Source organism: Apostichopus japonicus, chromosome 3 (assembly GCF_037975245.1).
Source record: "Apostichopus japonicus isolate 1M-3 chromosome 3, ASM3797524v1, whole genome shotgun sequence".
In the NCBI taxonomy this organism is placed as follows: Eukaryota; Metazoa; Echinodermata; class Holothuroidea; order Aspidochirotida; family Stichopodidae; genus Apostichopus; species Apostichopus japonicus.
In genome coordinates, this window is record NC_092563.1 from 7255019 (window position 1) to 7278718 (window position 23700).

Consider the following 23700-nt stretch of genomic DNA (forward strand, 5'->3'; position numbering starts at 1 on the left):
CACACTAAATCACAAAGTAATGTGATCTCTAGAAGTTTTCACTAGCTAAACGCTACCCATCACCGGATAGCTGACAAATTGGCCTTTCATGGCACCATTAATTTTCCGTATCTAGCACAAACTCAGTAGTCTTTCCACTTTAAAGAGATCCAATTTTGCAAGAAGAAAACTAATTGTTTGAGTTAATAATGACATGCTGTAATCTTTGCATGAAAGATAGGGTGGTTCATTCTGTGCAATGCTTACTGTGCTTGCAAGTTGCCCCCAAAGGTAACATTGGACTTGGTAAATTGATACAGGCAATTGATACAAGCAAAGTTGTGCTGTTTATTTGCAATGTGAAATACCGCCCTCTCTTTTAGTAAGTGCTTGTTAGTTTTGCCTTAAACTTTTCACACTAATTAGAAGTGGTTAACTTCTTGCCAAAAAAGTGTGGAGCAAGTTAGGAAATGTGGGAAGGTGGGGGATTGGAAAGGAGGGGAGGAAGGGAGGGTAGAGTGTTGGGGGGGTGGGGCAGAATTGAAAAGAGTTGAAATCAAAGATGGGATATTGTTTATTGTCCAATTGTTTGATTAATCACAGTACTGCATAAAGTTTGTGTGATCTTATTTCATATCCGATCTGTACAGTTATGCTGCTCATGTCTGTTAGCAACTGAGTTACATCACTATGAAAATGTAGTCACTCTAGTCATGGTTCCTACACAATCTGGTAAAAGACTAGAAATTTGGGGAAAGTAGAGAAAGGAAAAAACCTCTTCACAATGTCTTGAAAGTCCTTGAATTTTGAAGTTAAGTCTGGAAAAGCAAGGAAAACAAATCCTCATTTCAGAATTTGAGAAAGGTTTCAATTGTAAGATAAGGTTAATGCTAAAAATTGAACTCTGGTAAAGAGTTACGGCTACAGCATATCATGTTAGGGATTCATGGCTCTTTGAATGTCCCCATCACCAAAAATTAAATAAAGGCATTAGGTTATGGTTTTGCAGAAGTTTCAACTGTTGGGTTTATTAATAAGGGAGCTCTAACATTAGGTCATAATTAGTTTGTAGATTTAATAGTAAGCTGTAAGACCGTTGGACTTTCGGTCTTGAAAAGGTCTGGTACTTCATATGCTTTATAAAAGTGTTCAAACCATTAATTGACACATCTATAGCATTGTTAATTTTTACACTTCGATGGTGTTTGTGTGACTAATTGAGGCTTTTCTCCTTTAGACGTTTGAAAGGAGAAATGTTTCTAGACCTAGCCTACACAGGGTATGTTAAAAATCGTTCTCAAGACTGCATAATGGATTCTATTATCAACACACACAAAGTGCTGCTTATCATAACGAATCCTACTCTCATCAAATCAAATGGACAAGCCATTCCACCTTTACATTCAAGTTGACTTTTTGATGAACAAACATCATAATTTGCTCTTTCTTTGGAAAATGTCTAATTCCTGTGGAAAATGTATAAAGTACCAAATCATAATTATATGAGATTGTAAGGAACAAATATCAAAATTGAAAAGTGAACTAGGCTATCATGACAGGCATTAGATGTTATGTGGTTAAATGTTGGAATGCAGATGGGTGGGTACACACTTTGAACAAACTGGTATAATGTTGCTATACAAGCTGTGATGATTGCTCATTTTGTGGAGAGAACAGATTTATAAATAGAACTTTATTGGGAGAGAATCCAATAAAAATTGGATCATCACGGTGACTTTTGTTTTTGATTTAAATGTAATTAGAACCTGTTTTAAACTTTGGGGTATAGCTTGCATAGTCTATAAAAATGTCAACATATATGGTTAAGGAATTCTTGCAATATATATGTGGAAAATGAATTTTAGAATACTTCATTCCAGCAGTTGCGAGTAGAACTTGTAAATGTTCGTGATCGTGGGAGACGGCTGAGCTTTTATCGATGAAAGACTCCTTTGAAAGTGCCCGGTTGCCTTTGATTAAACTGCTCATTATCTCTGTCAGATTCTATCAGCTTCAAGTTACTGTACAAAGGCTTTGACAATTTGCTTTTTGGGAGTTAAAAATTTGAAGAAAGCAAAAAAGAAAGAAGGAAAGAAAACTGTCACAATTGTTGTCGTTTTGTTTGTTGTTAATCATGGCCGGCTACTGATTTGAGATATTGTATTACAGCACTTGGCTATTTATGCCATGATTAATTCAAACAATTTAATATATAGATTCATTGACAAACCTAGTATTATCATCACTGCCATCGTATGAAGGAGTAATTAATTATGTGTCCATTATTCATGTAATCTTTGTGTCACCCATCTCTATGGTAACAACATCAAGAATGAGATCATTTCTCAGTATAAAGACATGATGGAAACATACAGCGCATGTTTCTGAGAGATGTTCTAGGATGATTTTCTGAATGTAAAGAGAAATTTCAGAAATTTGTCTGGAGGACAATTGGACAAAAAAAGAAAGAAAAAAAGAAAGAAGAACCAATTTTGACATCTGAGGTGGTATAGTAGTAATTGTGACCTGCATCGACACCATGATTCTAGTAATGTGATGGGTTCTGCTACATGTTGGATTGTCATTAGTAGCTCTGGTCATGATGAAAGGTCACTAACATAATTACTATAAGGAAAAGTCCTGCCTTGAGACAATCGGACAGTCCTTCCTTATCTGAGTGGATGATATAAGAGAACTTAGCTGCAACCCAGATCGTCGAGAGAAAAAGAACATCCATTTGTGAATAAACATTAAGACAGAAAGAAGAACCAATTTTGACATTTGAGGTGGCATAGTTGTAATGTGACCTACATCAACACCATGATGGGTTCTGCTACATGTTTTATTGTCATTAGTAGCTCTGGTAGTGATGAAAGGTCACTAACATTACTATAAGGAAAGGTTCTGCCTTGAACTTGACTTGTGTCTTCCTGTGATTGATGATAACAACTGTTTTAAGATCCTAGCTGACATAATTGGGGGGCCTCAGTAAAGGAGAGGAGGGATGGATAGAAATTCTACTGAGACAGTTGCAATCCAAGGAACCCAATGTCTTCCCTTCCAAGCTTAGCTTTCCTCTGGAGGGACATATTTATCTTGGGTCATGCACCTGTTTCTTTTAAACATAGCAACAGAAGATTTGGATGATTCATTTAACCGCTCGGTCTCTCTTTTAACTAAAGAGATATTAGAGGAGGCTGGTCTTGTTCATGTCAAATAAGGAACCTGTAACATGAATGAAAACCTGTCATATTTTCTGCCTGATGTTTTTTGGTTTAACAAAGTGGTTTAACAGAGTATACTACTATGTGTGTATAAACTGTAAAAAAGCCAGGCCCCAATTTTGGCTGAACAAGTAGAATTGAAAATCAAATTAGTTTTTGTGAGTCTCAGTTGGGAATTCATAGTCAAATTTGAGGTTGTTTTCTGTTCAGTGGATTGGTGGAAACAGGCAGTTCTATTTTCATTCAAGGGTGCAGTAGCCCAAGTAGCTAAAAATTGTAACGTGGTGGTAAGGATAGAATCTCAGGAAGTTACTTGAGTTTTTGGATTGATTTTCTTTATCAAACTGAATTATTACCTAAAAAACAGAAACAGAAGACAGATATATTTCACGAGAGCATTTTAAAAGCAATAAAACAAATTAAATAGAACGTGGGGGGGGGGAGGGATGGTAGGGGGCAGAGGGGGTTTTAGGGGAATACAACTGGGCGGGGGATGGGAGTTGTTTGATGTACAAATTGGACAAAGTCAATTTTGAATGTGTAACTCCAGGAATGTTTAACATTGTGAATTTGGGATGTTACAGATTCACTTAGCCTGAATTACAGTTCAAAATATTGCAAAGGCCTTTTTTCGATCTTCGCTTGGCTTCTTTTTCAGATAATTCGTCCTGGCCATTACAGTGTAATATTTTCAGACCATATCGCATCATAGCTGCATCACGTTGTGCTAATAAAGCTATTGTAGTGTGATTAACAAAGGAGCACTAGATAGAGAAGTCAGACAGGGTAAAATGAAATAATTGCAGAGAGTGCAATTCGGTCACAAGCCTAACGGACCAATCTTTCTCAATCAACAGTGCCCTTCAATGGACAAGAACTTAAGTGCGCATAATGCTGCGTAGTTAGGGTTAACATATTTTTTTGGTTGAAAAGTTGAATATCCTATGAGTATACTAATACTAGTTTTGCCAAAACATCTCATGATGTTATACCTATCTTTGCAATACTTACATCACAATATAGCTACATTAACATTAGTGTTATCTTAGTTGTTGCAAGTACAGTATGTTACCCACCTAGAGGGCCATCAGTCATGTTTATGTGTTGAAAACCGATTACGTCATGCTTTTGAAACAGTATACAGTAAGCTTATGTACAGTAACAGTAACATTGGGTACTTCTGCTGTACGTACACACGTGGAAGTCTTTTACTTAGTTTGCCTGTCCTAATTAACAGTGGTATGTTTGAATGCGCCAAAAGACCTTGCAAGAAAATCAGGACAATTTAGTTTGCTGGCAAAACAGTAAACTTTTAATGCAAAAACAAAAATCAAGAAAAAGGAAAAAGAACAGAAAATGCTCAATTAACCTGGATATAACCCTAACCCTATTAACCCTATTCAAAACTCAACAGGGAGTCCTGGTATGTTGATGTGATGCAAGACAGTACTGTTATTGAATACATTGTTGATTCTAACTGTTGACTTGTTCTAACTACAGCTGTTGTAGTTAGTGTTATAACAAATTACACACTTAATAGCATTTTGAGTAATGAGTAATTGAGTAATGGACTTTTGTGTAGCAGATTTTTTTTTCTCTAATAAAATACTACGGCTCCTGTTTACTTAAACGGTGTGAAGACTCCCGCAAAAAGGAACGTCTAATGCCGGTAATTTGACCTAGTTTCGAATGAGGTGTAACAGAAGTGTTAAACACCACCATCGATCCCAGAAAATACACACAAAGCTTGCTACCGTCGGTAATTGACACTAGTGTATAGTCAGTACATACAGCTGCGGTCAATACCCCGGCACAGTATACAAACGATAGAGCGATGGACTTCTCAGGTCCAGCTAAAGATAACAATTGAGGTATCACGTTTCATTACTGTCTGCATTTTGTAGCGACACAAACAAAACGTCACAAAACGGTTTGGGGCGAGTCTTCAATGCCTTTAACAAATACTGCTATGCATCTTTACACCCGTACCAATAGCGATTTTGATCATTTTGCATCGCATTTTGCGAAGCGATATTTCTTCCCTCATGTGAATGCTTTAAAGTTTTGGCACAAGTTTGAAAAGTGCAGTGCTCCTTATAGTGACGATCATTGTCAAACAGTTCACGGTATTTTTAGATTTGACTGCGGATTTCTAGAGAATGTCTTAATACCGATTATACCGATGTTGGTTTGATTGAAACCATTGACCTAGATTTACTCGCCAACGAGTTGTCGCCGTAACAAAAGAAATGACACGTCTGTCGATAATGAGATACACATTGTTTCCGTCAATGTTTCAGTGACCTGTTGATTTGAAAACGAGAATGGTTGAGCAGACTTGAATGAATGTTATTCATCAGCTACACCTTCTAGGCCTCATTTTGTAGTACTAAGGGTATATGCATTATTATTATTGCAATGCCTGATGATTCTACAAACCGTTCAACATAAGAAACGGCATTGGAAATATTTTGTTAACTAAACTGTAATAAAAACTGGTTAAGCTTTAGCTAATTATCTGGCCATGGTAACTTGAGGTTCATTAATATTCAATGTGTCTGACATTTGATTTGTTATATATAACCCTCATCTTGGGCTGGGGTCGTTGCTGAGAAATGCAAATTCTTATCCATTGGTAATCTGATCATTTTTTCTATTCTTCTCCGTAATTTTCCGAAAGATGTCACTCTCCATATCATGTATCCTACAAACCACAATATCACTTTGTTGCAGTGTAGACCAATTTAAATGGAATTCAAAAAATTATTTGAATAAAAAATCTGATTTAAATCAAACAAATAAAAAAAATAAAAAAAATTGCCAACCCTGCTACATGAATGGGATTTTAGGAATCAAATGTAAGACCCTGATTTGACTGAGAGCAGAGCAGAGGTTGAGAAACCACATGGTATGTGCCTTGATCCTGATGAAGAAGGTTGAGTATGACTATCGCAAACATCCCCATCTGGACTTGGTTAGAATTCAAGGGGCAAAGACCTTCTGTAGATGTGACTCAGGGTAAATAGCATTGAGGGCTTAATCAGTTTTTTAACTTTTTTTATTTTTTTAAAGACAAAGTCTAGTACTTGTAGAAAATTGTGCTCTCTGATTCTTCTGTTGGTGTGCAGTGTTTAGTCTCTTCGCCAAAAGTCCAAATGTTGGTCTTGGGAAAGATTGTACGCATTTGTTAAAGTAATCGGTCGGTACACAGATGTCGAGATGGTGTTATAGAAGGCATAATTTAAACATAACAGCTACATGGTGGAACTATTAATACTGCACTAAGAAAACACATTTGGCCATGTGGATTGTACGTTAAAGTCTTTCATGCTTTTCAAAGATAAAGCAACGATGATCGTTTCAAAGAGATTGTAATCTTGCAAGGATAACAATTCAAACAGTCGTTAAACTTTTGTGTCTGTTTCTCTGCTTTACGTGCTTTTGTTTCACGTGGAGATGTGGTTTGCTACTTATAAGTGTCCCTCAAACCTAAAACAAACAGAGAAATTTGTCCCTGGAAAAATGAGAAAATGAGATTATCTTGGTACCCATTGCAACGTACAGTAAAATGCAATTTAGGAAAGCTGTACTGTATACAACTTGTAGCCTGTACCTATCTCAACTCTATGAATGGAAGAAATCATTGACTTGGATCAAATTAAAAACGTTGTGCCTGCCTTATATACATGTGTATGAAACATATTCCCACAACATGTTTAAAAAGTTTGGTTTGTAAGCTGTAAGCAATAAGATTGAAAAGTAACATGTCGATTTTCTTTGCTATTTAGCGTGCAGATCAACAATTGAAAGGACGATTGGATAGGGATATGGAACTGCTGGGTATTCTAAAGTCGCCACAATCTCAAATTTGTCACACACCTTTGAAAGTTTTTGAATATGTATTTGCATAGTGTTTTGTAAATTTTCTTCATTCCTCTCTTACTCAGTGTGCTGAACATTCATATGATCTCTGATCTACAAGCTTGTAACATTCCTCTTTACTCGCCCCTCCCCCCCCCCCCTCCCAATGACCCTTTCTAAGATCACTACACTTTTCCTTCTGAATATGCCAGTCAGAATTCTACCATTTGCTTTTAGCATTGGATTTTCATCCCACTGAATCTTCCTGTGATTACAACAGATATTTGGAAGGAAGAGGGTAGTGACCTTCAGAGATGGTCATTGAGGCCGCAGTGTAAGAGATTTATTAGTCTGTAGATCGGAGTGGGTATGTATAGGAGACAGGTCTGCAAGTATCGTCATCAGTAAATACCTAAACCAGTAAGTTTTGGGGTATTTAAGACAATCTTTGCATTCACAAGTTCACATACTGTAGGTTAAAAGTTGCCTTACAAATTTTTGGTATCATCAATAGATGATTTCTTCAGCTTCCCTTTACCAGTCTCTTAATTAGCTCATTGAACGTTTGCAAGTTACGTTAACACTTCTACAACACTTCTCCAACACTTCTATGTCACTTTTCTGTAATACTTCTACAACACTTTTCTGTAACACTTCTATAACACTTCCACAACACTTCTACAACATTTCTCCTTTTTAAATGTAACATTGGCTAAAAAACATAAAATGAGACACAAACGTTTTGAGTTCTTTAAGAGTTTTTTGGAACTTTTTTCTCCAAATACAGTACTAGCTGGCTAATTAGATTAGTTGTAAGCCACATGCAATGGCTACCTAAGTTTAATTGACCAGTAGTAATTAATTAGCCTGTAGTATTAGTGATCCCAGATTCTGAAACACACTACCGTATACTTGGGAAGCCTTTTAACCCTCCTATCCTATTAAACTTTACACCTTATATATACAGTAACAAGTATTTTAATTTGTTTCTGGGGGATTCAACCATTTTGATAAATTTGAGTAAGTACTAGCAGGAGTTCTGAGACACAATTCCTAGCCAAAAGTCAACTCTTGATGTACTTTAATGGTGATGGCTCCAATCTTATCTTTGAACCCTCCCTTCCTAGTTTTCTATGAAAACTATGAAAGATACTTTTAGTATGCAATGCTCCCAGATAGTGTCCAATCAAGAGATCCAGGAAGGATGATGTATATTGCAATATTCATACCTCATAATACCTACTGTTCTGCTACTGTCACATGACTTGAACAATTAGCACCAATCACACTGTAACCTTTGACCCTAAAAATGCTCCCCCTCCCCTTAGAGTTAAAAATAGCCATTTTATGATAACAGCTGGTCTATTTAGGTGACATGTGTGTGGTTTGTAGATCTGTCTGCCCTGGTCAAGTAATACAAACAGCTAGTCATAAATCAGACATTTTTCACCTGGCACGGCGGTTTTGGGGGAGTCTTCAATGCCTTTAAGATCAGTGCTTGTTTGAGTGGTTTTCATTCACAAGCATATCCACTTCATATTTATGTTCTTTTTCAAGTCTAAATCTCAGTTTGAAAAGAAAAGATTGCTAAATATTGCTGATAAATGAGCTCTTTAATGTGGCAAGGTATATTAGGCCTGTTGTTGACTTTCTGGTTGCTAGTTACTGGATATTGCTGGTTTCAAGCTCAAGATTCTAAGAAAGTACAACAGTTAAAACAATCTGTCTGTTATTACCACCACTCGAAGGAGTCCTTCCTCTAAACTGATAGTGGCACTGTCAAAATAAATAATCTGATTGATTTATGGATGATATTTGAAGTTATCAAAAAACCCGAGACACTTGCATTTTATTATTCTCACTTTAAATAACCTGAAACCTGGTTTGCATCAAACTCTAATCGTAACCATACTTGAGAATGAATTGTAGTTTTGATAGGGTTGGGGGTGGTCCAGACCCACTCATCAGAAACATATGGGAGCTTTGAAACAAGAGTTCTGCCTGTGTGAGTGTTAAGTGTGTCAGCTTTAAAAACACTAGGCTTACATAACAGAAAATCTCCAGCTGCTTATTGTAATCTGTGTGTGTGTGTATGGTTAACAGCAAGAGAGATGTGACATTTATTTGTTTGTCCGGGGTCATAGAATGAGGACATTATTGCCTGATTTTCCCTTCAGAAATATGTCTGATATACAGTTGTAGACTTCACCACAACAGCAGGTTGACATTTTTAAGACACATGTTTATGTGGATAAATGAATGTCAACTTTTTTGCTAAAGTTAACTCTGGAAGTCCAATCAGAACAAAATTTGTGTTAGAGTTTGGGAAAATCTGGACTATTAAATCCCATTGTTCTGTTGGTGCTTCCTTTTTAAATATTTTACTTCATTAAGGCTTTGAAAATCTTTATCCAAGGTTACAAGAATTTAACCCTACTGTAACACACTCTCATAACTGGATGGAGCCCTAATTTAACCACACTGTACCACACTTATGTAACTGGATGGAGCACAAATTATGTACTGTACCACACTCTCAAAACTGGATGGAGCCCTAATTTAACCATACTGTATCACACTCTCATAACTGGATGGAGCCCTAATTTAACCATACTGTATCACACTCTCATAACTGGATGGAGCCCTAATTTAACCCTACTGTACCACACTTTCATAACTGGATGGAGCCCTAATTTAACCACATTGTACCACACTTATGTAACTGGGTGGAGCCCTAATTTCACCCTACTGTATCACACTCTTGTAACTGGATGGAGCCCTAATTTTATAACCCTACTGTACCACACTCATAACTGGATGGAGTCCCAATTTAACCCTACTGTACCATACGTACGTAACTGGATGGAGCCCTAATTTAACCCTACTGTACCACACTTTCATAACTGGATGGAGCCCTAATTTAACCACACTGTACCACACTTACGTAACTGAATGGAGCCCTAATTTCACCCTACTGTATCACACTCTTGTAAGCTGGATGAAGACCTAATTTAACCATACTGTATCACACTTTCATAACTGGATGGAGCCCTAATTTAACCACACTATACCACACTTACGTAACTGGATGGAGCCCTAATTTAACCATACTGTATCACACTCTTGTAACTGGATGGAACCCTAATTTTATAACCCTACTGTACCACACTCATAACTGGATGGAGCCCTAATTTAACCCTAATGTACCACACTTACGTAACTGGATGGAGCCCTAATTTAACCATACTTTTTCACGCTCTCGGAACTGAATGGATATATGTAAATTTACCAATATAGAACAAGTTTACCAAGCCTGTATGGTATTACTCAGACAGGTTGTAAACTGCTCACACCTTTTCCTAGATTCTTATTCAAGTGAACCTTAAGTTGTGAATATTTAAGTAAATTTGACTGACCCCTTAATCTTGTAAAAGGATTTCCCCCCAGTATAAATCAAAACAAAAACTTACAAGTAAATTTGACTTGTCAAACTTGCATGTGTGTGTGTGTGGAAGGAGGGGAGGGGAGGGGGATTGCATTTTGCTGGCCTCCACTGCCCTCCCCTCCAGCAAATATTGACCCTGTTGAATAAGATATTGATCTTCAGTATGTCTGAAGTATTTTGCATTTCAGCTTAGAGCATATGGCAAATAATACGGAGCCTTAATCTGTGTAATCTGTTTTGCGTGAGTTTGCGAGTGGCCTGCACATGATTACTTTTCCTGCAAGAATGACATAAAAGTACCAGGATAATGCTATTTTGGGAAATAACTTGTTGATGTTCACATGACATGGAAATGTGAATTCATGTTCTTACATGGTAATGATGGTACCATGTGAGCTACGTATCTAACAGGGCATATTAGGGGAGTGGGTGGAGTGTGAATAAAAGTGGGAGATAATGCAATAACATTGTTTTTGAGTGGACTATAGTGCTTGTGGAAGAGATGATGTGTATTATAACATACTTACAGTACATAGAGCTATAAATTTATTATAATCCCAGTTTCTTTTGGCATTTTCATCTCACCATGTTTTGGTTGAAGGGAGTGAGGCCAATAAACCGAGCTCCTCTGGACATACCTCTTTTCTCTCAATGTGTCCGTTACACGATACAGCTCCTCTATGCATGCTCACTAGAATCTATTTTAAGGTTAATATTTTTCTCTTTTTGCATTCCACATACATAATCTCACATGGTTATGTTCTCTTCGAATGAAATCATTTTGATATTGAGACCTCTAATTGATAACGGTAAGAACAAAGAATAAACTCCCAAGAGAGGAACATATCAAAACACATTATTTTATTTGACAAAATCATAGAAAACTTAGTTCTTTTTACTCATAAATAGATGACCACCAACAAGTTAATTAACAACTATGAAGTATATCAGCAGAACAAGAAAATAATATGTCTGGTTCTGCAAGACATATAGTCAGTTGTGATCCTTAACCATCAAGGACCACATACTAGCAGCTTCAGTGATTTGCATTAATCAAATTATGACTCTTGCAATGTTCATTATTGTCATGTTGCAAATATGTTTTATCAAGTCACATTTGTTTTTTTTTGGATAGAGATTGGTATCAGGTAGGGCTCGTGGGGTGTTTTTGCAGACGTGGTGCAATACCTTTAGCAGGTTTGCGCGCCAGATGGCGAATACATGTAAATATCATTAAAAGAGTCACCAGGGATCATTTCCATTAAACTGGGTTATTTTCATTTAGTTTAATTAGAGAGCCATAACTCACTCGCCTGGTTGAGTAGCAACAATCGTAAAGCAGTGTCGTGTTTTTGCCGAGCGGCCAGAGAGATAAACAGAGGAACTTCTTGGTATCCTGCACCAAACAGACAGACCTCTGATAATGTGATCAGTGTTCCACCACTGGCAGTGCTTAGTAAATTACGTCGGGGGTCCAGGTGTGTAAACTCCTCGCCCAGCAGGCTGAAGTTCATCGGTAGGAGAAGATCGGAAAACCAGTAAATGAACGCGGCATGATAGAGATCATCAGTTTGTTAAGAGGCTGGGGTGGCTAGTAAAATAAAATGACAGTTTGCCTTCAAGCTCTTTTATTTAATCCAGGGATAAGATAGCAACAGCTGCACACAGCAGGTACTTGCTCTAAGTTCAAATGCGGTGGGTTTAGATTTTTTCCCCCCTTCTTTCTTTGAACTGATGGTGGCTCATTTGATCGGACCAAATTTAATGTTCTCAACCTCTTTCAAGTTGTAGAGGAAGTTACCGAATGAAATGAAATATTGTGATTTCAGAAATAATCAATATATTTCTTTTGTAACTCCTATTTCATTAGTTTAGTGAATAGTGACTATAAGTGAATAGTGACTATATAAGTGAATAGTGGCTATAAGTGAATAGTGACTATATAAGTGAATAGTGCCCTCGAAGTTAATAGTGACAATATAAGTGAATATTGACTATATAAGTGAATAGTGACTATAAGTGAATAGTGACTATAAGTGAATAGTGACTTTAAGTGAGTAGTGCCTATATAAGTGAATAGTGACTATAAGAGAATAGTGACTAAGTGAGTAGTTACTATATTAAAGTGAATAGTGCCCTCGAAGTTAATAGTGACTATATAAGTGAGTAGTGCCTATAAGTGAATAGTGACTATAAGAGAATAGTGACTATAAGTGAATAGTGACTATAAGTGAATAGTGGCTATAAGTGAATAGTGACTATATAAGTGAGTACTGACTATAAGTGAGTAGTGACTATAAGTGAATAGTGACCATTTATAAGTGAATATTGACAATATAAGTGAGTAGTGACTATAAGTGAATAGTGACTATAAGTGTTGCAACAGGTTTAATTGTTAAAGCAAATATAGTATACCTCCTCCCCCCCTCCTTTACCCTGTTTAACACAACAATAGAGTAGTCCCTACAAAACCTGACATGATGTGTTGCGACTGATTGTCGAAACAATGCATTTGAAGCTATAGAGTTCTGTATTAGCATATCAACTGTTAGCAACAAAATATAACTAGTTTTTTCTGCAATGATTTTAAGGGACAGGCTGCAGGAATCTCTGAACTATACACACATATTTCTGTAGCAAATTTCAGTTTTTGTACGTTATTGCTTATACAGTGCTGCAAATAGTACCTTCGGATTATCCCAATATTTGCTGTTGATTTGTCCTTGCAATGCGATGCATTTATAGAGTGGTCTCCACCTACTTGTCAGTTTGTGTTCTCTTCATATAGAAATTTGTCAATTCAACTTCCTAAATTGTAAGAATGTTGTATTCTTCAATGGAGAAATAATTTGTAATTAATCACAAGGAAAAGCAACTGACTGTTGCGGGCAGTGGCGTAGGAAGGTTCTTTTGAGTGGGGGGCTGAAGACTGATGGCCGGCCTGGGGGAGGGGTCTAAGGGGAGGGGGTGTCCCCCTCCCCTTTGGAAATTTTTGCATTTCCAGGTGGCCTCAGATGCAATTTGGTGCAATATAGCACACTTCAATACCCACTCCATTTTGTAAACTTAATTTTGTATTTTCACCTGGCCTTAGATGCAATTTGGTGCTCGAAATGAGATTTTTTTTTCTCATTTGGAAATGAAAAAGGGGTTTTCTGACTTGCGAAGCGGGGGGGCGGAATGATACTTCCGCCCCTCCACATTTTTCACTGGGGGGGCTAGCGCCCCCCCAGCACCCCCAGTTCCTACACCCTTGGTTGCGGGTCAATTATTACGACGACATTTAAACTCCGCTATAAAATATTCATAACTGTCTTACCAAATTTTAAACGTCTGTGTCTCCACAATGCAAAATGCCATTGGCATGTGGTTTTGAGCCACTGTAGACTTGTGTAAAAGATCTGCCGAGAAATTTCCTGCGGTCTGTTTAAACGATGACATTCAGCCCACCGGAATATCCCTTCAGTTGTAACTTAATTAAAACTATGATAATAATAATTAATGTAAGTTATATTGGGCTGTTCAGTCTCGCATTACAGTCTGCAATCCTAGCTTTATTTTTTGGTTAACTATTTGATAGGTTACTAGACCTCATTGAACAGATATTAACGGCTGCTTAAAATTCAAATGTTAGATCATCTGCCTATACTGTCGTACTGCTACCATCTGGGGACTGGTTTACATCAAGTGCTGTAGCTGGTAAATGGAAGCGAAATTTGGCCTTCTTTAGATTTGAAAGTGATAGCTTGCTTTGCAAACTTCAATGATTGGTTTAGCTCTCTTTGAAATAAACCAACTCTGTTGTTGTTTTATTTTACTAAACTTTCCTGACAGGTGTGTGATACCCCAAGTTTCCTAGTAATTTAAATGCTCTGTTTGACTCCAATTTATCCTGCCAAGAAAGATGGGGGAAAAAAGACGAAATTTCACTTGTACTTTACTTTGACCAGAGACTACTAGTATGTGACATATTTTGGAGAGTAGATTACTGGTTGGAATAGAGTCGCTTTTCTTGTCAGGATTAATTCTTCTTTTCCAAAAGAGGATTTCATTCACCCCTTTTTGACTCTGCACACGTATCGTCCCCTCGTCCCTACAAGCACGACTCCCAGGTACGTCAATCGCTGACTCTAAATATCTGACCGTCTTTGTCAAATGAGAGCAAGGAAGGTATAGGTGAATGAAGACACTGGTTCGTTAATGACGATGGTATGTCAACAATTAGGCAGCTGTTCTTGGAATGTAGTTAGATGAATAGATCCTCACGAGGTTACTACGAAACTCGACAAGAGAATTATCTCCATCTGCCCGAGCCTTCTGTTTATAAGCCGTGGAACATCCCAACCTGGGTTTTGTTTTCGCAACTGTTTGAAATCTTGTCTTGTCCTCCTCTTTGACACCTCAAACTTTTATTATGTTTTTTAATTTTTTTTTTTGGCCCGTTAGGATATTTTAATTGTGAAAAGAATGCGGAGACATTATTTGACTACAGCCCCCAAAGAGTATATCATGTCAACTATGTCACCTGTTTGGTTATTATTAGCTACTACGGACCGGAGAAGAAGAGATTAAGGTAAGGACGGGCAGTTTATACATACGTCATGCCCGTGCCTGCAGATGAGTGACGCCATAGGGAGTAATGCATCTTCTTTCAGCTCTTGCATTCTACACATTCACACAAATTTGTCCCAGTCATGAAATGTTTGACTATATATATATATGTATGAAAATATAGTATCCAGTTGTCCTGCCTTTGGAGTCGTTCAGAAGTGCAATACACCTAGCTGGCAGAATGCAAGGAATTCCCAGGGGATCTTACCTCAAGCTACAAACTTTCTGAAATTATTTTATCAGTATAGATGAGTTTAGTCAACAATGTAATCCAATTTGCTTTCTTAAAATTAAAGGAGCACCCTTTCTCCATGGCATTGTCATCACATAGGATTGAAAGTCACTTTTGGGTAATAAACTTTTCCCTCCCAAAATTTGACCTAAAATTTGCCCTCGCTAGTGTACTATATATAGCTAGTGTCGGTGGCTCGTAATATCATGTACAGGCTAATTGGGTTACGAAGTAAACACACTAACCACAGCATACAGGCATAAATTTAGGACCAGGAAAATGCTATTTACTTTCTTGGGGGATACTTTATTTTGTCTTCAAACTCAAGTCACCGAAACAAGATGAAAGAATGTACAAATCCAACCAAAAACATCATGATTACCATACTACAATTGGCTGTATACAACTTCAACTGCAGATACATCAGTGTGAATCATAGGCGTAGGAGGCGGGGGGGGGGGGCTGGGGGGCTGCAGCCCCCCATCCACAATTTATTGTGAAAATTAGGGCAATGTGCTGAGAATTTTTCGGGCTCCTTCTGAAAGAAGAATAATTTGCAGTGTGTTTTTCAAATTGTTGGGGTGAAAATTCGAGCAATATACTGAGAATTTTTCGGGCACCTACTGGAAGAAGAATAATTGCAATGTGTTTTTCAATGGTGACACTGATATTATGATTATCATTATTATTGTAACGACTTCCCCAATAATTATAACCAATGTGGAAGGGTAATAACACAGAAAATGATTGTATGTTATTGGCAGGTGATATAATAACCGAGGAATGCCTATAGATATGATATGCACATTAATATGTTGAACGAATTTTGGTTATATTTCTCGGGCAAGTCGTTACAGCCCCCCCCCCCCCCAAATCGAATTAGGCTCCTACGCCTATGGTGTGAATGAATGCACTTGACCTGATGACTTGAGTGTAACTTTGACATGCAGCATGGCCATGCAAGTAACATTAATCATAGCAGTCTGGGACAAATAAAAACATCAACTCGATGATGGACAAGCTTTTGTGAATTAATGGGGCTGAGTGGACGTCACATCCCTAAAGATTGCAAAATTATCAAGTTTGAATCTTTGCATCGAATATACAGTGATATTCGGTGCAACACTGTTAGTAGACATTATGTATATCAGGGCTCATTTTTAAGAAAATTTTAAGGTTGTCCTTTGGGGGACAACCTTAATGCATTCGTATTTGGTTGTCCGAAGGATTTTTTGGTTGTCCAATGAAAGCACCAAAAAATGCTAACTGGAGTTGCCTGACGCAGAACATTGCACACATTGTGGGCACTAAAGTTACTGAATATATGCCAGGGACTGTTATGTTAGTTATGTACGTCTTGCGATTTTCCAACACTTGGATTTTTGAAATGGCACACCTTGCGCGAAAGCCGTACGTAACTAATTCTATAATGTATTGATTCAGCCTTGTAGGTGAGTACCATAACCAGTGGCGGAGCGTCCATACAGTCAGGGGGGCGGATGCCCCCCCTGACGGATTCAAATGGACTGCTGGCGCCCTTTTCAGCTTTTACCACTTGTTACTTATTCGCGATTATTGACTTTTATTACGCTCTGTCTACCTATTGACATTTGTCACATTTTGTTGACGATGACACCTATTTATTCTTCGTTTATCTGCAAATTAGCAAGGCCAGAAAAGGGTCATTTCCGGCGATCTAGGGAGTATCTTTACTCAAAAAATTTCTGTCCGCCCCACCGTCCTGTGGTGGCACTCCACTTAGATAGTGTCGAAAGCGCCCCTACAGACCATTCTCGCCCCCCTTGACCAATACCCCTAGCTCCGCCACTGACCGTAACGTTAGGCTACGCAGGCCTAGTCTATCGGCCTGAGGCTTACTCTTAGTGACTAGTCTTACGGAGATTGAAAATCTTGGACAGAACTGTAAGTGTAGAGTTATAGACACTTTATGTGGTGTATGACACTGTTCATGATTAATCATGTTGGGCTGCGGGAATTCTCTGGTAGTGAAAAAAGATTCCGGTAATGGTTTCCGATCATTTCCAGAAACAGTGTAAGCCCAGGGTATAAAGCACATATGCATACATTGCAGCAACATAAACAAGCATGCACGTGCCCACATGCACAGTACTGCATACACGTTGTACTCCAGCTAGCTTGTCATACGTGCGTGCGGCCGTGAGGTAGAATGCAAGCGTGGTAGCAGCCACCAGGGTCTGACTTAGCATACAAAGTATAGGATACTTTACGTAACCATTAGTGCATATATGTACAGTATGCACATTCTGCCTTTAAATAATAGGATTTTTCTGAGTTTTGTTGGAAGTGTTGAACACTTACAGCAAATAAGCTAGTCGTCCATCTGACAACCTATAGCAGGGTTTTTGGTTGTCCGATGTGATTTTTGGTCTAGGACGAACATTAAATTTGAGCCCTGTATGTAGGTATTGGAATAATTAATGAATTTTCATACATGAATGGCTAAACTACAGTACATGTTGTATTGATTTATATATCAGTTCAACGAAAAAAAGACCGACAAATTCCCTGCTGTGTACAAATAGTAGCAATTTGTAGCCTTCTATTGTATTTGCAGCTCTACACATACTACACGTAAGCATAGTGAGTTCTAAACAAAGATTCTCGAGGTAATTGATATTAATTGATATCACACGGCTCCCTTTAATTATCAACGGAACGGGATGTTTTTGTCTCACATGAGCAGAAGTATGTTTGGACATATGGTCTAATTATCATTGTTCATGTTTAGTGATTAGTAGTGAACCAGAACAATGTAATTGAAATACCATGATGACAGTGAAAGTACACGTCTAAACAGAGCTATAGTTCACAGAGCTGTACATAAGAGACTGAACAGAGATCTATAATACCTCAACGAGGAATAGGGAGACATTTTGTTGCCCTCCAGAAGTACTATTTCATTATGAGCAACAATATAACTATAGACAGATCTGTAGTGCACCTGTCTGTCTGTCTATATGAAGCAGCTTGCCTGCTTGCATGCATGGTTAGAATGCATAATGACCCCAAAGTTGCATAGTTATTATTCTAAACTCACCAGAATTCTTTCAAATCATTGACAAGATGTTTTCTGTGGTAGGTGGTACAGTATATGTCTTTCACAGTAATGTTCAGTATTAAAGGGTGTGAAGACTCGCGCAAAAAGAAACTTCTAATGCCGGTAATCTGACCTAGTTTCGAATGAGGTGTAACAGAAGTGTTAGACGTGCACCACTATCGATCCCAGAAAATACGTACACAGCTTGCTACCTTCGGTAATTAGACACTAGTGTACAGTCAGTACATACAGCTGCAGTCAATACTCACAGCACAGTGTGCAAACAATACAGCGATGGACATCTCAGGTCCAGCTAAAGATAACAAGGTATTACGTTTCATTACTGTCTGCATTTTGTAGCGACAATCTTGAGAAAAACTTCACTTGCAAGCAACAGAATGTTAACTTTTTCAGAGCGCGGCACACGGTTTGGGGAGAATCTTTAATGCCTTTTAAGCCGAGTAGTAGTTCATTGAAGTTTTGATGTACAGCTATCAAACAATTTTTTTTATTCTTGTCTTGTCATGTCATGAATCTTATTATTGTTTCAGCTATTAGAAAATAATCTCCACCTCCCAGCTAATAAAAGGGAACATAGTTACCTTAGCTGACAAACTCAGGAAATCAGATAGTATAAGAATGGGGAGGATGATGGGGAGGGGGGAAGGGGGGTTGAGGGAGTACATCTCAATAATATCTGTCATTATTAGGGCTCTTAAACTTTGCAGCCAGATCACGGTTCTATTTTGTAAAAAGTTTAACTTTTGACAGCCATTGTCTTATTGTTTTGTTTACAGTTTGTAAGCTGGTCATTCTTTCTGAAAGAACAAAACATTTTGGGAAGCTATGTACAGCCAATTTGTTATGCTGATGTGGTGGTACTGTAGGCTACCTACATGACAGTACATGGTACATGATAGACAGAGTTAGGCCCACTGGGCAGATCTTTATAACGCTTAGTCCCTATTAATAACATATTAATAAACTGGATGCAATTGGGGCAAGGACTTTAGTATTAATATGATCTAAATCTTTGTAGAAACAGGTGTAAATCTGAGAAGATGATTATAAACTTTTGAACTGATATGAATAATATTTGTTGAATACCCAGCTGTTTTCTTTCTACATGTAAATAGGCCTACATATATCAGATCACATGATTAATTTACATGCTTTTAATATATTTATTTCTTCCCTCCCTCCCCCCCTCCCACCCGCACCTCCCACTTCTCCAACCACAATATACCCATTCTTCCTGTTCCACCACATCAGAGCAGCTCAACCCCCCTAGTGCAATTTTACATCAGATTTGGTGGCACCACACTCATTGCACTTATTAACAAATTCCGTTGATTTATGTTGGTCATATATTTAGCCCACACTTAATCATGGCACAATTATTGATAATTTTATCCCATGATGCAGTGTGGATAATGTATCAAAGATGGCAAGCTTTTGCACTTTTATTTATTATAAACATCGACATACTGTAATATATTAAAACACACTAGCTCTCGAGAAAAAAGCCACTTCTCTCCGTGCGTCGTCATCGTGTTTAAGTGCACAGTCTTTTCTCAGCCACTTTTAAAATGCAGAGATTACTTCCTGTAGTAGTACTAGATAGTTTTTTTTTTTCCTTTTTCCTTTTTTCCGTGTAGAAGAAGTATAAAAGAAGCTTAAGTTGTGAGAGCTCCATTTTCTTGCAATCCTTCAGATCTAATCAATCATTTTCAGCCTTCAGGCACGACACTTTCTACTGTTCCTTCTTAAACCCTTCAAGTCGGCAGGTGGGTCTCTCCGTGCTCTTGCCGATGTGAGCCACTTCTAGGTAGGCAATGCGTTAATAACACGAGCCACGAGCAGGGTATGCACAGCTGTACAGCTGAGGCCTCTTGCTTTGGGCTGGCTAATCAGCAAATCGGCCAAAAATAAAACATTCTCGGGCAGGTGCAGAGAAATGCATTGTAGGAGAGTTTAAATGAGAAAAAGATAAGGCAAAATCCGAGGAAAATGTTATCCGGGGAAAGATGAAATTTATGAAGTAGTTCAACATCAACAAATTGAGAATAAGAACATTTTATTGGTGTGAGATGAGTAAAGAGAAGAGAAGAGAAGAGACAGTAAGAGAGAGAGAGATGGAGAGAGGTAAATTATATTGAAGGCCATCGTTTGCTTGTAGCTCCTTGGGTAAATCACACTAAACTTATTACAAAACATGGAATAATAATTATATTAATTTCATGGCGTTTCCACGATTAATTTCAAACCCAAACTTCAACTCTCATCACGAGAGGAATTTTCCCTGGGCTTCAAGATGAGAAGCTTTGAGGATTATATGTTTTAGTAATAATTTGTTTTGTAGATGATGATGGCTGCATGTTCACACCCTGAGAGCATGCACGCAGTGTTTAGAGGACAATATACAGAAGTTTTTAAAGCAAGTTAGCAATATATGCACGAGCCTTAAAAGTTTAAAGTATCTCGTTTGTTTTGTTTGCTTTCGGTGCAAATCGAACTCAAGTATAGTCCGTAACTATATTTCTGTAAATGCGGACACTGCTAATAAAGTGATCACGGCTTCAAAGAGGAATTAATTTAGTGTTTACATTTTCCGTCGAACATTGCAGACTTCAAGTTTATAAAATTTTGTTTAATTCTCTTAAAATGGTGAATTTTACTTCTCTGTACACAAATGATATCGTTGTGATTTGTTTAACCAAATTGCCTAGTCCATGAAAATGCAATTTGTACCTCGATCAACTATTCCTCGTTAATAGAAAAGGCTGTCAAAAGTAGAATTGGATCATGTTTTTGAAAGTAGCTAAGGCACCATGTCAGGGAAAAAAAAAACCCAAAAAACTGCAGCAGCTGCAAAATCCTGTTCAGCTAGGATGAATCAATACTGCAAACAATAGGGATTATCTCTGACCACCTGCAGTGTCTATATATGGCAGAGCATGATAGTTAATGACCACCCACGAAGTCTGGCTGCAGCCATGCTGCAGGCCACTCAGTACGTGTCCTATTTTTGGACATGGTGCCTAAAGTATCATATTGTTTGCTTTATATAACATTTCACGATCATTTACATACCCCCACCAACATACCTGCTTGAGTATATATTTCAGTAATGGATGGAACTGGATTAAAGAGGATTGTTGGGTGGGGGGGGGGGGGGCAGTGTAAGAATGTTATGTACACATGGTAGATCAGAGTGCATGTGTATCGGAGACAGGTAAGTATCGTCATACGTAAATATCCAAACCAGTTGGTCTTGAGATGTCCAGTATTAATGAACAATGATGCTCAGCTCTATAAAATTCATCTATGAGAAAGGAAGAGAATTTGGGGGAGAACCCCGAAAGTTGGTCAGCTGGGGGAGGGAGGGAGGGAGGGAGGGAGGGAGGGAGGGAGGGAGGGAGGGAGGGAGGGAGGGAGGGAGGGAGGGAGGGAGGGAGGGAGGGAGGGAGGGAGGGAGGGAGGGAGGGAGGGAGGGAGGGAGGGAGGGAGGGAGGGAGGGAGGGAGGGAGGGAGGGAGGGAGGGAGGGAGGGAGGGAGGGAGGGAGGGAGGGAGGGAGGGAGGGAGGGAGGGAGGGAGGGAGGGAGGGAGGGACTGCATTAAAAAGTTTAGCTTTGTTTGCAAACTTGGCAGATTGGAGTGTGTACAGTTATAAGAAAGTATAAGAAAGGTTTGCCAGTATGAAAAGTGTGAAGTAAACACTTAAATAATGTAATAAGTTTATGCCAGTATGAAAAGTGTGAAGTAAACACTTAAATAATGTAATAAGTTTATGATATTATTACTTTATGTTGTTACAGTTATCATATTTGGTACGGCCTTCAAGTATTTCAATTATCAAGCCAAAAGCGTATCAAAAAGAACAAATGCATTTAAGCTAAAGTCACTGAAGTTCCATGTAGCTAACTTGCATGGAAGAACTGAGATAACATATATAAGCTGTACAGTATCTGTACATGATATGATGGAAATATTTACCCTACGGCATCCATTCTTATAGCATTCCTAATGCTGAGCAATGCACTAGATGCAGATATGTGACATGATGCAGAAGGAAAGTGCAGTGACCTAAGATATGATTAACAATTGAACATAACCAGACCTGCCCATATTTATTATTTTTAATTCCTAAAAATATAGATTTCATAAGCATCAGTAATTATTTAAAGAATTCACTGATTCACTGATTGTAATTACTATTAGCATTTATTAACAAGCTAAAAGTAATGTTATCATGTAGTACAGAATGACATGAGCAATTTTCAACAGACTTACTTTGAATATACGACACAGGTTACTAAAATAATTACTTCAGTTGGAGTGCATGCATTTACATGTCTTTATGTTTTTGATCTGTTTCTGAAGGGTGTATTCTTCCTCTCACACTTGCACCCCCCCCCCTCCCCCTTCTCCCTCTTGTCTAGTCTAACTGACAGATCCTTATTTTAGAGGTGACTTCATGACAAGCTCATATAGAATACAGAGTGAAGAAAAGGAACTTGGTGAATTCAGGCAAAAATGTCAACGGATTACGAATGAAAAAGATGAATAAATAAATTCTATTTGTGAGACATAAAATTGTCTTTTGAATTAAAAGATTTAATGTCAATCAGATGTACTCACTATTTAATTTTTTTTTTTTTTTTTTGCAGAGGGAAGGGGTGGAGGTTGTGGGGTGGTAGGGCTGAGGATCAAGGGGAAAGAGGGTGGAGGTTATTTGGAGGGTGGAGGGTATACACAGGGTCAGTACTTCACAAGGAACCCCCCGTTTTAGTGTATGGAGGTTTAAGGTATTGAAGTGCTCGCCGACATTTTCAGTTTTCCCATGGCCATGCACCAAACTATGCCTTATTCAACTTGGCGGGCACCCAAAAAGGGCAAGCCCCCATCCATCCCTATCCCCTCCCTTAAAAAAACAAAGAAAAAGAAAAGAGACACAAAGATTAAGGGAATGCTCAACAAATAGGCCAGATCAATAATATAGAATAGCATTTTGTTTTTTTCTTTGTTGGTTGTGACAGTTGTGATGGGGGTGCTGGTATGTCTTTATTTTGAGTAGTATCTGCTTGGCAGGAGGCCGCAATGTTAATATCCGTCTATCCACTCCTTGAAACCTATCACCTGTGTTTCTTTTCAGTTTAGGGTTCATTTGTAGAGCTCCAGTATACCTAGGACATTTTGTTTTCCTTGGCAACATGTCTGCAACACACATGTGCATGTAATTTATTTTTTTGGTTCAAACTTCTTCAT

The 23700-nt window shown here is 38.1% G+C and overlaps 1 protein-coding gene across 12 annotated transcripts in view; it reads left to right on the plus strand.

Annotated features, from left to right (window-relative positions):
- LOC139961728 (protein CBFA2T1-like) overlaps positions 1-23700 on the plus strand; it is a 157862-nt gene that overhangs the window by 5918 nt on the left and 128244 nt on the right. The window lies entirely within an intron of this gene.